Below are 15,288 nucleotides of genomic sequence, written 5' to 3'. Positions count from 1 at the left end.
ATCTTTTTGAGGAACGTGATTCAACCCACTCCAGTCACTGTCCTCACGGATCTCACAACTGAGAATGAAGATTTAGATAAGTAAAGAGAAAATTACAACCAGGTGATATGGGCTTTCACAGAGGAAGTAAAGGATGCTGTGAGAATAATTGAAAGGAGCACCTAGCCAGATTGCCTGAGGGGCTCAAGATTGCACTCAATAGCACATAACAGGAATCTGACACCAGTGGCCTAACTACATAGAGATTTATTCATATTACGTACAAGAAGCTGGCGTTAGGCAGTTCACATCTCGTGCAACTGTTCCAGGAATTCATTGAGAACCCAGGCTCCCTCTGATTGCCTTCTCTTCCAGTGTGGCTCTTGTTCTCATGGCCACAAAATGTCTGCTTCAATGCCGGACATCAAGTCTGCATTACAGATGAGAAGGGAAAGAGGCACATGTGGACTAGGTCTGATGCTTTACATCCTGGAAGCCCCACCTGGTAGACTTCTGCTTACAACTCATTGGCCAGGACAGAGTCACACAGCCACTCATATTTTCAGAGAGACTAGGAGGTGAGCATTACTAACTGGGCACACAGCAGTGTGTACAAAATTGGAGTTCTGTTAGTGATGTAGAAGGAAGAGGGGAATTAGATGGGCAGCCAGCATATTCGGCCACGGAAACTGTCCTAGTGATAGTGACGCCAAAACTGAGACTCAGAGAATGAGAGTCCTCCCAGTGCAGAAGGCAAGTTAGAGCTCTCCACTCAGAGGGCAGAGTATTTATACAGATCCAGAGGTAAGAAAGAGCCAGGTAAAAGACGAAAGTCTTCAAACATGTCTGAATCGCAGTGTGTGAGGTGGGAATTCACACTGAGAGGTACAGCTGGGGAGGAAAGTAGTGGTGGTTGAATCCTAAAAGGCCCTGTGAGCCATATGTAACAGTTAGGGCTTTTGGATTAGCAACAAACTTTGGGTGTTTTAAGCAGGAAATAAAAGTATTAAGAAGTTTTGGGTAGCTCACAGAATTTTCCAGGTCTAAAGAATGAGAAAAGGGCTGCACTGTCAGGACGGAGGTCCAAATTATGACGCAGAACTGATCACTGGGGCCACCATTGCCACCACTGACCCCGCTGGACACAGGATACTGTTGCCAAAACCACTGCCTCTGGGGGCCCAAGAACTCTCTCTTTCTGGAACTTCCTTGCTATCCACAACTTGTGTCATCTCCCAACTCAGTCTGTGCAAGACTTCTTGATGGGCGGGACCTCTATCACGTGCCTAAATTCTAGCTCACAAGGAAGTCTGAATATGTGTCATTTTTTACTTCTGACATGAGCAGTGGCCTTCCTCTCACCAAGAAACTTCGCCAAGCATAAAAAGAAGCTTCAGAGGCTGGGCATCCAGAGAGGATGACAACAGGCCACTTTATTCTGAGCAGTAGGGTATCAAGGAAAGACTGTGAGTAGGGGAGTAAGCAGAAAAGAGAGCATCTTAGAAAGATCCCTCTGGCTGTAAGGTGAGAAGTGGACACAGAGGAGGAAAGTGGAAGAGCAGAGGGCCTCTATGAAATAACAGAGAGGAGGTATGGGGTACCTGAGAGGAAAGATGAAGGCTGTGGTCAGGAAGGGGGACCTTTGAATTTAAGAGGAGGGACTGTCCTGGGGTAGGGCTAGGGTCTTGTTCTCAGGGAAAGCCTCTGAATAAGGAGATGATGTCAACATTGGGACCAGAAATTGGATCTTCTGGATCATGCCAGACTGCCTTGTCCAATTAGACAAATCACTATGATACTGAGCCTTCTTCTGCCTGATTTAAAAAAAGAAAAAAAACTGTGTTGTTGGGTGAGACGAAGATAAGAGGAGCCAGAGCCTCATCTGTTCTCTTGCCCTTCGGCTGATGCTGCTGGACCAAAAGCGGCAGGCATTTCCTCCCCATAGCAGGGCGGGTGGCCAGGACCCCATCTCGTTTTGTCACTGCCTCAGAGTCAGCCATAAATATGACTGGCCGGTGAAGGGTCAGAGTGCACCCTCATCGCAGTCTGGGAGAAATAAAGCACCAGGACTGAGTGAGTAACTAGGGACGTAACCTGGGGTCCCACCCACCCAGCTTTCCCTCTCATAGTGGCATGTTCATCTCAAACGAATTCATAAGGATTTATTACCATGGTGCTTTTCTCCCTCTGCACCTGAGGAAGTCAAGTCTAAATCCCACTAAGATTAACCTCAGCTCCAGTTGCAGGAAAATACAAATAATGAAAATTTCTGGATATTCTCCTTTCCATCTTACACCAAATCACGAGACAGTGACCTGGATAGTAACTTTTTAGCAGCTTTCAGGCTCAGCAGCTTTTCCTGTTCAATAGTAATAGAATGCTGCACAGCAGGTCAAAGGGGCCCGCTCAGTGGAGTGCCTGCAGTAGCAGTCAGGGGCCGCCCACAGATGACTTTCGCAAATTCAGTTGGCCCGTGTATGACAAGCAGGGGGCTTAAAGGTTCCCACACCATCCAGGGAAGGGTTGTGAATTAGAAAAGGTTTCAGGGTAAAATAAGAGGCTGCTACAAAAAAGACTATGAAACAGTAGGCATATAGCTAGGACTATGACTCTAAGGGGAGGTAGCAACTCACCTTTTTGAATGTCCAGACCAAACCGGTAGCAGCTCAACGGTCACCAGTACAGAGAGAGAGCAGAACGGGCACACCACAACAGAGAGAAGTGAGGGTCAGGCAGACAGTCAGTGGATCTAAGACTCTGGCTACCCCTGCCATAGGGCCACAATGAATTCCCCTTCATACACTAGGACCCCACTGCTTCATCTGGACAGGAAAAGGGAGTCAGCTAAAAGACAACATTTAAACCCTTCCTTATTAGCTATTGAACATTAAGAGACCATTTAAAGAAACTGAAATACTATTGACTGGCAAGTCTTTTCCCTACTGGTGGGGACCTCATAAGGAAATCAGTTCAGCCATAGAAAATAAAGAAGCTGCTCTTGGGTGCATATTTGAGGTTAGAGCGAGTAGACTTAAGATACAACTACATTTTACATTCACATTTCTTTCTGTTGATTTTTTCATGCCTAGAGCTTTTGGTTTTGGTTTTTAGATGGCACCAAATTTATTTTCCCCTGTGTTTGTGTGTGTTTGCATGACATGATTATTTTTGACAGCATTAACTTGGAAAAGTGTCATGGTTATATGGTGCCAAGTTGATCACTTTTCATCACTCCCAGCAATACTTCTAAAGTGATGCTAGGAATTATCCAGAAAGATGCTTTAGCCAGAGCCACGGTCAGGAATTCCTAAATCCAGGACAGAACAATGTCACTCTTTGCCTCCTCGTTTCTTGCTCTGTCCTATTGCACCCAAACACTTGGAACATTTTACAATGCAACCTCCAAGGAAAATTATAAACACATTTCAAAAGCATCGGTTCCCTGGGTAACCCCTTCTCTACACTTAGCCTGAAAGACTAGCCATGTGGATCCCCCTTGAGACAGTCTTCAGATTTGTGGCAAAGTAGTCCAACATCTCTGATAGATGGAAAGATAATTATGAAATCTTTCTTTCCTCTCTCATTCTCTTAAACACATGCACAAGCACACACACACACACACACACACACACACACACACTCTTTCTTTACTAACACACCCTCCTGCGTATACACTTCACAGTTGTGTCAAAATAAGTGGGCAGCTTTTGCTCTTAGTGTAGCAAGAAACACTTTGAATGCCAGTCATGATGTGGATGGCTAAAAAAAAGCTGTCCTCACAGTCCTTTTAATTAAGTCCAAAGATCTCAGCCAGGTATCAATTCTCTATTTCCTTCTCAGTTGTTGATCTAGTAACTGGTAGATCAATGTGTCAAAAAAAAAAAAAACCCAGAGGTTTTCACAGTGTTAGCAAACTCAAAAAACTACCTTTTGTGTCTGCTGATAATTTGCCGGACTTCTTTAATCCAGGTAGGATACTTATTTTATCAGTTTAATGAAATTTCTGCAGTTTGCATCAGGCAATATGTAGAGAAGCGTATGAATAGGCAGAGATAAAGATAGAGGTATATGCACCCACACACACAATTTGAGGGTCCCTAGACTCTGCTCCGTGTATGCGTGGCCCATTCATTTCTTTTTTTACATTCCTAATTGATCCATCAATCAAAGTTAAGCAGTACCTTTGTGAAGCCTTCTTACAAAATACTTACTACATGGCATAATTCAGCAACCACCTCACAATTTGCTTTCACAGACATTATTATCAGCAATTACACTTACAATAGTCGCCACTGTATCTTTACCCATAGTGTTCAACATCCAATGATGGTGTCCAGCATTCCTAAGTTGGCTCTATAGGCTATATATGCTCTCAGTGCGACTCCTGGGCTATTTTAGAGATGTTAGCACAAAAATCTGCATGTCCTTTTTTCCTAGTCATGATTATCCCATCATTTCTTTTGCAGGTGAGAATATTCATTTTCTCTCATCAATTTGATCCAATTAGTCAGGTTGCAAGTGCCAGATTGGAACATATAATCAAGTGTTCTAAAATGAGGATAAAGGGCATCGGAGAGGATGAGAAAGTGGAGGGTAGAAAGGCTTGTTGATTTTCCTCATCAAGCAAGCCTTGTAAGAGGCACCTTCAGACACAGAGGCTGGAGATGGGAACTAGGCTGGAAGGCAGTGGGATCCAAAGAACTCATGCTCCTGGGAGACACAGACCAAATGCCCAAACACCCATTTTCACACTCCTGATTCACACTGGTAACTTAATAATTTCTTTTAAAGAGCGATATAAGTATAATTTCCAGATAACTGATTAGCTTAGGAAGTCAAATATCTCACTTTTCCTCTTAATAAGGTTAAATCATTAATATTTTCTATAAGTTCACCATTTTTATGACATTGCAGTTTGCTTTATCAAAATAAAGCATTAATCACCCTCTCATGCCCTCATCTCTAAATAAATGAGCATATTATCTATCCTAAAAAGGTCTCAATAGGAACCAACAGTATCTCCAATAATAGAAATATTTGTTTAATTCTTTGCTGTGAAAAACTAATAGAATAAAAAATAAGTACATTTTATGCCTCATTTTACCTCACATCAAATTTATGCCTCTTCAATGTTATACCTCAATTGAAATGAAGCACATTTGATACAAAAGGCACATGAGCCAAACTATAGGATTTAGGTGCACAGTGAAAATTGTCCAGTTATTTGTTTCCAGTCTTCTTGTCACACTCAGTTCTTGACTATCCGTGTTATCATTTTTCTGGAAGGTCATTGGTCCTTAGTATTGGTCAAGATAAACCTTCACAGCCTTTTCCTCTGTGCTGTTTCAGCTGGCTAATTATTTGAATGTGGTTGCAGATTGTGCTTAATATACCTACACGTAGTCACTATGAAACTACATTCAAATGGATTAACATAAAGTAGAAAAAATATTCTTTCTTGTTTCCAACATCTTAGTTTATTTACCAACATTTATCCAATAAGAAGGTACTCACTATTTACTATATGCCATGTGCATGACAGGTGACAACGATGTATTAGGAAGGGTCTGTACCCTCAAGAAACCATAAAACGAATACCGACAATGGAGGTAGAACCCAGCTTGGCCACTGAAGAGCTATGTGATCATAGACAAGCTTCACTCTCTTCCCTATGAAATAGAGGGAGTAATGGATACTTCACAAGATTTTTAATAGAATGAGTTGAACATCTAAAGTGTTACGTAAGGCGATTGGTGATAATAAAGGAGGCAAGAAAGGAAATAAAGTGCTAATTTGGTGTAACAGAGGGAACAAAACAGTGGTAGAAATCAAAGAAGTAAAAAGTGTGCACTAGAGGGGATCCGCACAGAGCGGGATGTCTCTCTACAAAACCCAAGCCAGGTCCCCAGGCCATCTGAAAGGAGACTGCATTTAGAAGCCTGCGCGCTGTCATCGGCCTATTGCAGTCTCTTCCTAGGTGAGTTGGAGACCTCATCTCTATAGTGGATTGAAAGCTCAGAGGTCAATGTTGACAGAAGAACTCATATCATTGATGGCTGCTTCTGGATTTGATTGTCTATTTAATTAAATTACCAGACAATCAACGTAGCAACACTAGTTCAGCAGAACTCTTGGAAAGTAAGTGTGCAGAGTGAGGATATTTTGAGAGAAAGTTTCTGTGAAGGTAGCCTTTGAAATTTACTTGATCATTGAAAGAAGATTTAGTGAGTAATTACTGTTTGCTGGACAAACTTACATATTATGGAGAGGGAGGGAAATTACAATAAATTATCAGAGGGAAGATACAGCTGAGGACTAAAGGAAGTGTGGCAGCTTACCAGGCAAAGAGGGAGGCAAGCGCACTCCAGGCAGCAGGAGCAGCAGGAGCAGCTCCTCAAAGGGGAGGGCGAGCAGAGCTCTGTAGAACTGTGGGGAGAGGGAGCTGCTGGGTTTCTCAGGAGAAGAGGCTGGAGAATTAAGAAGGCACCAGAACAAGCAGGCGATTGTAAGTCATGTTACAGAGTTTTCATTTTATCCTAGGAGCCTTAGAAAGGCATTAATGGTTTTAAGTCGGGAAAATAACATGATGAGATTTTCAGGAAAGAAAGTTGACTCTGGCTGCAAGGTGGAGCATGGGTTGCAGAGAATTAAGGCAGGAGTTAGAACAGTTAGGAAACTCATGCAAGAGTCCAGGCAGAGAAATTTGGTGGCCCAGACTGAGCTAAGTGCAATGGAAATGGGAAGTAAGGGATTGAACATAGAAATAAGGTATAGAGGAGTCCAGGTTCAATCCTAGTAAACTGTTTTAAATCACTATAGATCAGGAACACCGGGAGAGTCTGCCTGGTGTGGTTAGTGGTTAGAAGACAGAGGATGGATTCAATTCCAGACAGGTTGACTTTTTGGTGCCTGCAATATTTCTTCTTGATATGTCTTGTAGGCCATTGTATCAATGGAGCTGGTACTCCAGCAAATAGGCTGAACTGGAGATAGAGATATGGAAATAATTGACATTTAATAGGAAGTGAAGTTATGTAGATGGCTGAGGTCACAGAGAAAGTGAGAAGATAGCCTGGAAATGAACTCTGAGCAACAATTCCATGTAAGAAGTGAGCAGAGGACAAGAACTTCATGAAAAAGACAAAGAAGGAGTGGTTAAAGAGTTCGACGAAATCCAGCTATTGCGGTGCCACAGAAACTGAGAGGCTACTTTAGGAAGGACAGGGTAATCTGTATTGCCAAGTTTCACAGAGAAGAAATCAGAGACCTTTTAAAGCGGTTTCAGTGGAATGGAACAGGCGTGAGCCAAATTAGAAGAGCGCAGATTAGAGAGGGTGGTGAGCAAATGGAGATAGCGGGAATAACTCTTTCAAGAATTTTGGCCATGAAGGGGAAGAAAGATCTAGAGCGGTAGTTAGAGGGGGCGAGCCAGATTGTAGACCACAAATAGCTACCCAAAGAACAAGATTGTCAGTGAAGCTGAATTCGTTGGAGCCAATGGATACCTTTCACAGTCTTTTCAGGAGGGAGGCCTACAGCTAAATTGGCATGTGGAGAGAGAGAGCTCTCAACCAGAAACAAGGAGTGTGTATGGAAGAAGCAGGGAGGCGACGATGGGCTCATTCACATCATTTTTTTATTACTAGAAAAAGGCAAGTGGACTTACATTTTTGATTAGTGCTCTTTCCCTCTCTCTCCTTCTATCTCTCTCTCTCTCTCCCTACCCTGCCTTTCTATTCCTCTCCTATGTATTTATTTAAGAAGACTTTCTAGCCTAGGAAAAAAGGGACTCCTCATCAGAAAAAATACTCACCAACCATAGCATCATCCTGTTTTCGTGCAGTCTTGATATTCAATTCTCCTTTATCATATTCTGCACAACTGCTTCTTTTTGCTTAGTAAAATAAATTTATTGTGAATCTACAAAAACAAAATGACAGGGACTTCTAACTGAGATAAGAGCCTTCTTTTAGATCCTTTAGAAGCAGTTTTCAGAATATTTTCTAGCATTTTAAATGCATATGGTGATATCTAATCTGGAACCCAAGAAAGCCAATTTAAAAATTCTTTATTTCCCACGCACGTACTCTAAAAGGCAAGTTAAGCTGAATCATCTCTGGAGTTGGGTTATTGCTTGCTTGGGGTCCAACAAGAAGCAGGTGTATCATAAACGACAATGTTTGTATTCACTTACAAAGCAGCAATATTTCAACCTCATCATAGCCATAACACTTCAGGAAGAGTCCTTAACATTCTCTCTCCCTTGCAACAAAGCGTCTTTTCTTATGAGGAAATATGTGTAAGATATTTGGTTTCAAAATGGATTCGAACAATTTTTTCATCTGGAGAATACATGAAAAGGTAAATCAGTGGACAACTACATTTGAAAACTTCCAGTGGCAATATAGATCTTCTGGAAGTCATGGAAAGTATTTAAGTTGCTGGTATCAAATAATTAATGATAAGATTCTACAGGTTAAAAATTGCTTACTCATATCTGAAGGGGAAGTAATAAAATATTGTACCAATAAAAAGTAATAATCACAATCACTGTGGATCTACAAAACCTTGTTAAATATCCCTTGACAACAATTTTCAAAAACTCTAAGTAATTACCAAGGCTCATTTTAAATTAAAACCTGGCCCTGGTGCCCACGTCACTTTTACGCTCTCATGGTAACAAGAGTCTTATGATGGCTTTGTGTATATTGCTGCAGAGTTAGCTGGCTGGCCATCCTTATGATATAATCTTCTTCCACTGCAATTTAATTAAAACAGTGAAAGATCTGACCTTTGCTGGAGATTTTCTTATCCATTGCACTAAAAATACCCCTGGAAGCAATCTGTCAATATGATTGTTCAAGCACAATCCTGCGAGTACTGGAGAAGAAGAGAAAGGAAATGAGAAAAACCAGAACCCATAAGGGTTAGCACAGGATAGCACATGATTAGTTGTCTTGAAACCAGAGTCACAAAGTTGTCTATGAGGAGGATAGGAAATAGATACAAGCCACCTAATTACATGAAGCAATGAACCAAAGTCCCGCATCTAATGTCTGCAGGTAACAAGGGCACGATCAAGAAGAATTGTTTCCCATTCCCCAACTTCTCTTTCAGGAATTATCCTTGTGTCCATTTTGGTTTGGATGATACTTAGAGGCTTCAGAGCCTTGATTTATAGATATTCATGGGAGGCCGTCGTGTCCTATAACCCCCAGAATTCTGTGCATTCTGTAGCAAAAGATTTTGCAATGAAGAAAGAGTTCTTCTTGATAGATGGTAACAGGAGTTCATTATCCACTCTGTTCTGATGATTGAGATGTTCCTGCCTGGTCATAGGATAAATGTGGTTTATCTTCAGAGCTGTGGTGAGAGAGAAAATTTTCTCCTTTTCACTGTGTAAATGTGGGCTTCTGGTTTAAGGTAGAATCTGATGAGTGAGGAGTGGCAGTACTGGAGAGAAGTAGAGTACTGCTCAAGGAGAAATGGAGCCCATGATGGGGAAGAAATCCCACTAATCATGCTAGTCATTCAATAGAGAATGGTAAAAAAAAAAAAAAAAAAGTCCAGATTTGAGGTCAGACAGACCTGGAGTCATCTCCTTCACCACTTCCTAGTCACCACTCCTTAAGAAATACACCAATCAGGCTCAGCCTATAAAATGGGAATAGTATTATTGATTTTGCAAACTTGTCAAGATAATAGGGATAACTTTCATATATCATCTGGTACATATTTCATGTTTAGTAATAAGTAGAAGCTATTATCAACAGTCAGGAAAATAAAAACCCCACTAAAGAAATTGTGGGTCAGTGTAGGAAGCCACAGATTCCCCAGTGAAATGTGAACTTAAGTTGGATTCTAATGGCCAAACTGCTCTTGTCAACCAAATGAATCCGGCGGTCGGTGCACTTTAGTCAGTAATCCTGTCTAGTGCTTCAACTGGCTGTGCTTTAACTAGTGCCCCATATCAGCTGTGAATTTGGAAAACTGAGTTGAATCTAAGGCATGGGCAAAAGCTAAGAGAAACTGTATCTTATTCATGTTTGTATCCAGAGCTGAACTTCAAAATCTTTGACACTCAGTATGGAACAAGCATCAACCAACAAGAATGGGTCTGACTGCAGACAAGTAAACTAGCTGTGACAGTGTATACTGCATGAATATCAGTCCTGCACTTCTCTATAATGGCTAGCATTGAACTTTGTACACAGGAAGTGTTCAATTAATGTTTATTGTATTGAATTCACACTGCCTTTACCTGGTCATTTCACAAAAGTGAGGTTAATGAGTACAAAAGTTGAATCAACAAAGATCAAGTTGAGGTCTTTTTTCTTTTTTCTCCATGAAGATTTTTCAGTTTTTGTGGATCAGCTTGAGCGTATGTTGTCTGACTTAAATTTGATCTTTCATCATCTTTCTTTTGATAAAATAACATTTTAGATAATTTAAATAATAAACTTGTTTTCATTGATTGATTATTAAGATTCATTTGTGTCTTAACTCATTCCAAAGGGATATGAAACAGCTGTATCTTGAGTTATAGTTTATAAGGAGCTTATCAGGATTCTTGTGACAACTCTTGAAAAATGAGAAGACAAGTCCAGAGTGGCTAAGTGACTTAGCAGAATCAGACAAGTAGTGAAGTGCAGAGTCAAGACTCACACCCAAATCATGTGGTTTCAAGCCAAGTACTCTGTTCCCTCTGCACCACACAGCCTCTGGGCTGTCTACTTGAAGTCAAGACCAGGCTTTAGTTTAGGTAGACTCAAGCCTTACTGACAGCTAACTCTCCTAGTGCTGTGTCCATCTTCTCGTGCTCCAAGCTTCAGCAGCTAGGGCAGCACCTGCATGCATGCCTGCTTAATGAGTCAGGACATGTGATTTTGAGGACATTTGCTGGTCTTTTTACATTACCAGGACTCTCTGGTTCTCATGAGAGCCTGGGATTTCTCCAAGCTTATTACCATTGGTTACCTTTACCAATGGCTGTGCTCATCATCACAGTCGTTAAGTTTCCCCAACACACACCAGTCGTCGCTCTTAAATACACCTACAGCCCAGCTAATGATTTCGTATGAATAGATTGGAGTTGTCAGAAAGGTGAAAGCCATCACAACTTCAATTCTGATGATGCACTTCAGTTCTTTGCCCTTCTACATCTGTTTTTAAATCAAGTACAAACTTTATGATTATACTCAGCAGAGGCATCTGGAAGATGTGTTAATACTTGTTGGCAGTAGACGCCAGATGGGTTATTCAGTCTGGAACAGATGGTAAATTGTTATTAAATAATGATAAGCCTGGACTTTCCCACCGTTCATGATTCTCATTTTCTATTGATAAGTTTACCATTTTGGTTTAACTCAGTTTTCTAAATTTCTCTTTCTAACCGACATGGTTTTAAGAGGAAAGGAGGAGAAATTTTTCTCTTTGATTAGAGAACATCTCAAACTCTCAAGACACTTTGGGGTTGAAAAATGAACTCCAATGAGTTCATGATATTATGGTAGAGCTAGAAGGCTCATCATTGTTTTCATGGCCACAGATCTAGGATTTTTCTGTTCCTATACTGCTAATTATACTACCATTTTCCCATAATTCTCCTCCTATTCAGTACTGTCAATGAAATTTCCTGGGGGAACTCTAAGCAAAGGCAAACAGCCAAATGGGAGTAAAGTACACTTTTTTTTTTTTTTAGTTTAGCACCATTTATTAAGTGATCTCAGCTGATGCCGTAGCTGCTGCGTGTCAGCCTGTTCTCAAAACATAAAACGCTCTTCCAATTCCTCTTGTCCAGGACGGAAGGATCTTCCAGGTAGCACACCAACAGAACAAGAGATTCCGATGAGGCCAGCTTCAATGATGATGCCATCCAGAGAGGAAGAGGGTCATGACACATTCAACCGCGGCTTCCAGAGGTTTTGAAAAAGGAGCCTTTGGGGGCCCAGGCTGCCTGGCATTTTGTTGCTGTCGGTGTGGGTTTTGTATTCCATAATGGTGTTGGGAGGTAGATTAAGCACTCGCCAAAGTGTATCCCGGATTAGGGCTATGGTTGCTTGGTCACTGGCAGTCTTATTCCATATTGAAATAATGTCCTCCTGGAACTGGACAGAGACCACAGCCCCACAGATCTCCTCCCCAACCATGAACTGCTCCCCCAACATGGCCAGGATGAGATTCTCCCAGCAACGGGTTGCCAAGCCCTTTCGCAGCCGAATAATCCACTTGCCACGATTTTTATTTGCATCATCCTCCCACATGGGTTTAATTCCTTCTTTGAAGAGATGGAAGTCACTGTGGCCCGTCAGGTCCCCGGGACGTACCATGTGGCTGTAAAACCTCCAGAACTGCTCCACAGAGGCAAAGGTGCCGATCTGTTTGATGTTCTGTTCGTAGCTCTGTGAGCTGGTAGGCCGGCCGGGGGTTCTCCTGGAGTACCAGAAAGTGCAGTTGTACTGCAGGGGATGCTCTGCTGGTCCTGGGACAACAGCCTTCCTCTTGCTGCTGCCCTGACTCTTGTCTCATTCTGTTTTTTCCTTCTCACCATCTTTCTGTGTGCTGTTTTCTTCATTCTGATCATGGTCCCCACTGTCATCATCTTTCAATGCGTCGAACTTGTTGTTCATCCTCTCGCCGCCGCCGTCGCCACTCGTAAAGTACACTTTTATTAATATCTGCATAAATAGCCAATATTCAAATGTAGTTCTCTCTGGAAGGCAGGAGTTGAAATAACCAAGTTAGAGCTAAGTCTTGAATGGGACTTCTACCGCTTCTTAAATTGAAATCTTGGCCTAGATGTATGGAATAAGGAAATTGAGGGAAGAAAGGAGTGAGTTTTCTGGTTCTGCGGAGCTTCTGCCTCATCTTGTCACAGGTGACAGGGTAACTGAGGACAGGCCGTGGGTCCACTTAGTGTCATGAATAGAAGAGTGAGACCTGGATGGGTGACATGCAGGGACAACACAAACACTCACAAGTCAATGCTGCCCAAGTTGACCAAGTTGGAGAATGGGAAGAATCTAGGAAAGAGTGAATTAGCATAGAAAGAAAAGATAATAAGTGCCATGTGGAGTGATATCCAGGGTTCAAGAAAGTTACTGCCACATCTATAATTCTTACTTGACTTCCTAATGCCTGGAATTCTGCTAACATAATCTGTTCAGAATTTTATTTTAAATATTTTATAGCTAATAACCTATGGTCAAAAAATGATCAGACAGCAGATTTGGTGGCCTAACGAAGAGAGTAAGCAGGCAATGTGCACCAAAAATGGGAGTCCAGGGAGAGCAGGGGAGAAGAGACACCCAAATCAGAATAGTTCAAAACCATGGCCATTGAAGAAAAACGTGTTTTGCCTTGGCCTGGCCTTAGAATTCAGATAAGGTATAGCAGAATCTTCTTAGTCATTGCTTTACTAGCTGTTTAACTTCTTTGTTGACTACCCAAAGTGGAGTGAAATATCAGTGAACTTGTTCCATGGAGGCAAGGAGAGAGCCCAGAGAGAGTGCATCTTCTCTCAGTTCCACCTGAGTCAAAGGTTTTCCTTTCTGTATTTCAAATAGACCCTCGGGATTGATGGAACCATCCTCGTTTATGAACTATCTATCTTACTAATTAATCATTGGGGATATACAAAGAGCACACTACAACTGAAAGTTAAGATTTCCTTTTGATCTCTTGGGTTTGTTGCTTTTTTTTTTTCATCGAATTTTTCCTAGATACTACTACAGAAGTTAGATGGGATTAAACAACAAGATGAATATATACTAGAGCAAGGCAGAGAGATAAAAAGCCACCATAAAGATAAACAATATCTCCAAAGATAAGAGACAGCTAGGTAAAGATACCGCCATATCTTCTGCCAAAGTCAGAAGGAAGGATGGAGGTTGAGCAACAGTGGGAGTTTAGGGTCTTACAATGGCAATGTGCAGTCCCAGAAGCACAGTCTCAGGAAGGGAGGAGCACTCCTTTTCAATATAGGAGGAACTCATGCCTCTTAGAAAAAGGTAGCCAAGTCTGTGAATTTCCAATTCCAAGAACAGTTGTTATCTGCCACTGCACACTCCTGAAAGCACACTCTGGGCAAAGACAAATGATATTACAAGGTAGGGTTTTGGCCTGAAATTCACATGTGATTCTCTCCCTTAATGCACAGGACCGAACTATGCATGGGCCTAGATGCCCAGAAATTTTCAAATTGTGTTCCTCAGAACCCTAGCATTTCCTATTATTATCTCTCTGGCTGGCTCAGGGAGTTCCAAGGAAATTAATCAGGTAGAGCTTCCGCCTCTACCCCATCACGGTTTCCGCCAGAGAGGCTCATTTTAATCTGTATATTATACTGGAGTTCTATGTAGGATATCTTGAGGATGTATATAGGACATATATATATAGGATATCTTGAGGACAGATTCTGCCACTAAAAAATGTTACAAAAACTCACTGGCATTGATAAAGTTGACCCTTAGAGTCTGCTCTTTCTATCCTTCCCCATGGGTTACCTTGGTACCAAGATGGCCTCCAATGAAAGTCTCTTGGTATCTTATCATAACTATGACATTGACCTCTAAGAGATTCTCTAGGGAAAGAGAAGCACAAGGCCATATAATCTCAGAAAGAAGCCAATCAAAAAAAAATGGGTATACTGTGCAGAAGGTAGAGGTTTTTAACTTCTTGACCCTTTCCATCTAAAGCCACCCTGTGAATCTCAACTAGGTGTGGACCCCTCCCTCCAATGGGGCATTGAAAATTATGTGAGGTTGCTTTCGGCCAGCTATAATTACAAGAGAATATTATTATAATTTGTTGTAGGGGCCAGGAATGCTAAACATCTGTAATCTGTGGGATAGTTCTGTATAATGAGATTGGAGCTCCCCACTAGAATGCCAACAGGATATTTAATGAAAAATACTACAGAGCTGTGGTCTATTCTCTAACACAGAAAATCATGGGGAATGCTCCTGGAATTCCCCCTAGAGGTCAGAGAATGCAGATATTTGTGTTTTATGTAAATGGGTACATCATACTGTCATAGCACAATAACATTAAACAATTAATTACAATTAAATCACTATTTCCCAATTCTATACTTTCTGAGTATCAGCTGGAAGCCCATATGGATCTGCTGTTCCATTCCCCACATCAGTTGTAGTCTCATTGTAAATTAACACATTCGCCATCTGGTTCTTAGACATTGGTATTTCATGAGCTTGGGTTAATGTGAGTTGGTCCATGAGACTGATCTAGTCTCAGACATGAATTGAATCAGGCTTCAGAGCCTGTAAAACAAAGGACTCCTAGATCAAG

At 41.5% G+C, this 15,288-nt stretch overlaps 1 pseudogene; it reads right to left on the bottom strand.

Annotated features, from left to right (window-relative positions):
• Positions 1–11,670: 11,670 nt before the first annotated feature.
• LOC100073226 (eukaryotic translation initiation factor 4E type 2 pseudogene) lies at positions 11,671–12,626 on the bottom strand (annotated as a pseudogene).
• Positions 12,627–15,288: the final 2,662 nt, after the last annotated feature.

The sequence above is a fragment of the Equus caballus genome, chromosome 14, assembly GCF_041296265.1.
Source record: "Equus caballus isolate H_3958 breed thoroughbred chromosome 14, TB-T2T, whole genome shotgun sequence".
Taxonomy (NCBI): Eukaryota; Metazoa; Chordata; class Mammalia; order Perissodactyla; family Equidae; genus Equus; species Equus caballus.
This window is presented reverse-complemented; position numbering and strand designations above follow the sequence as displayed.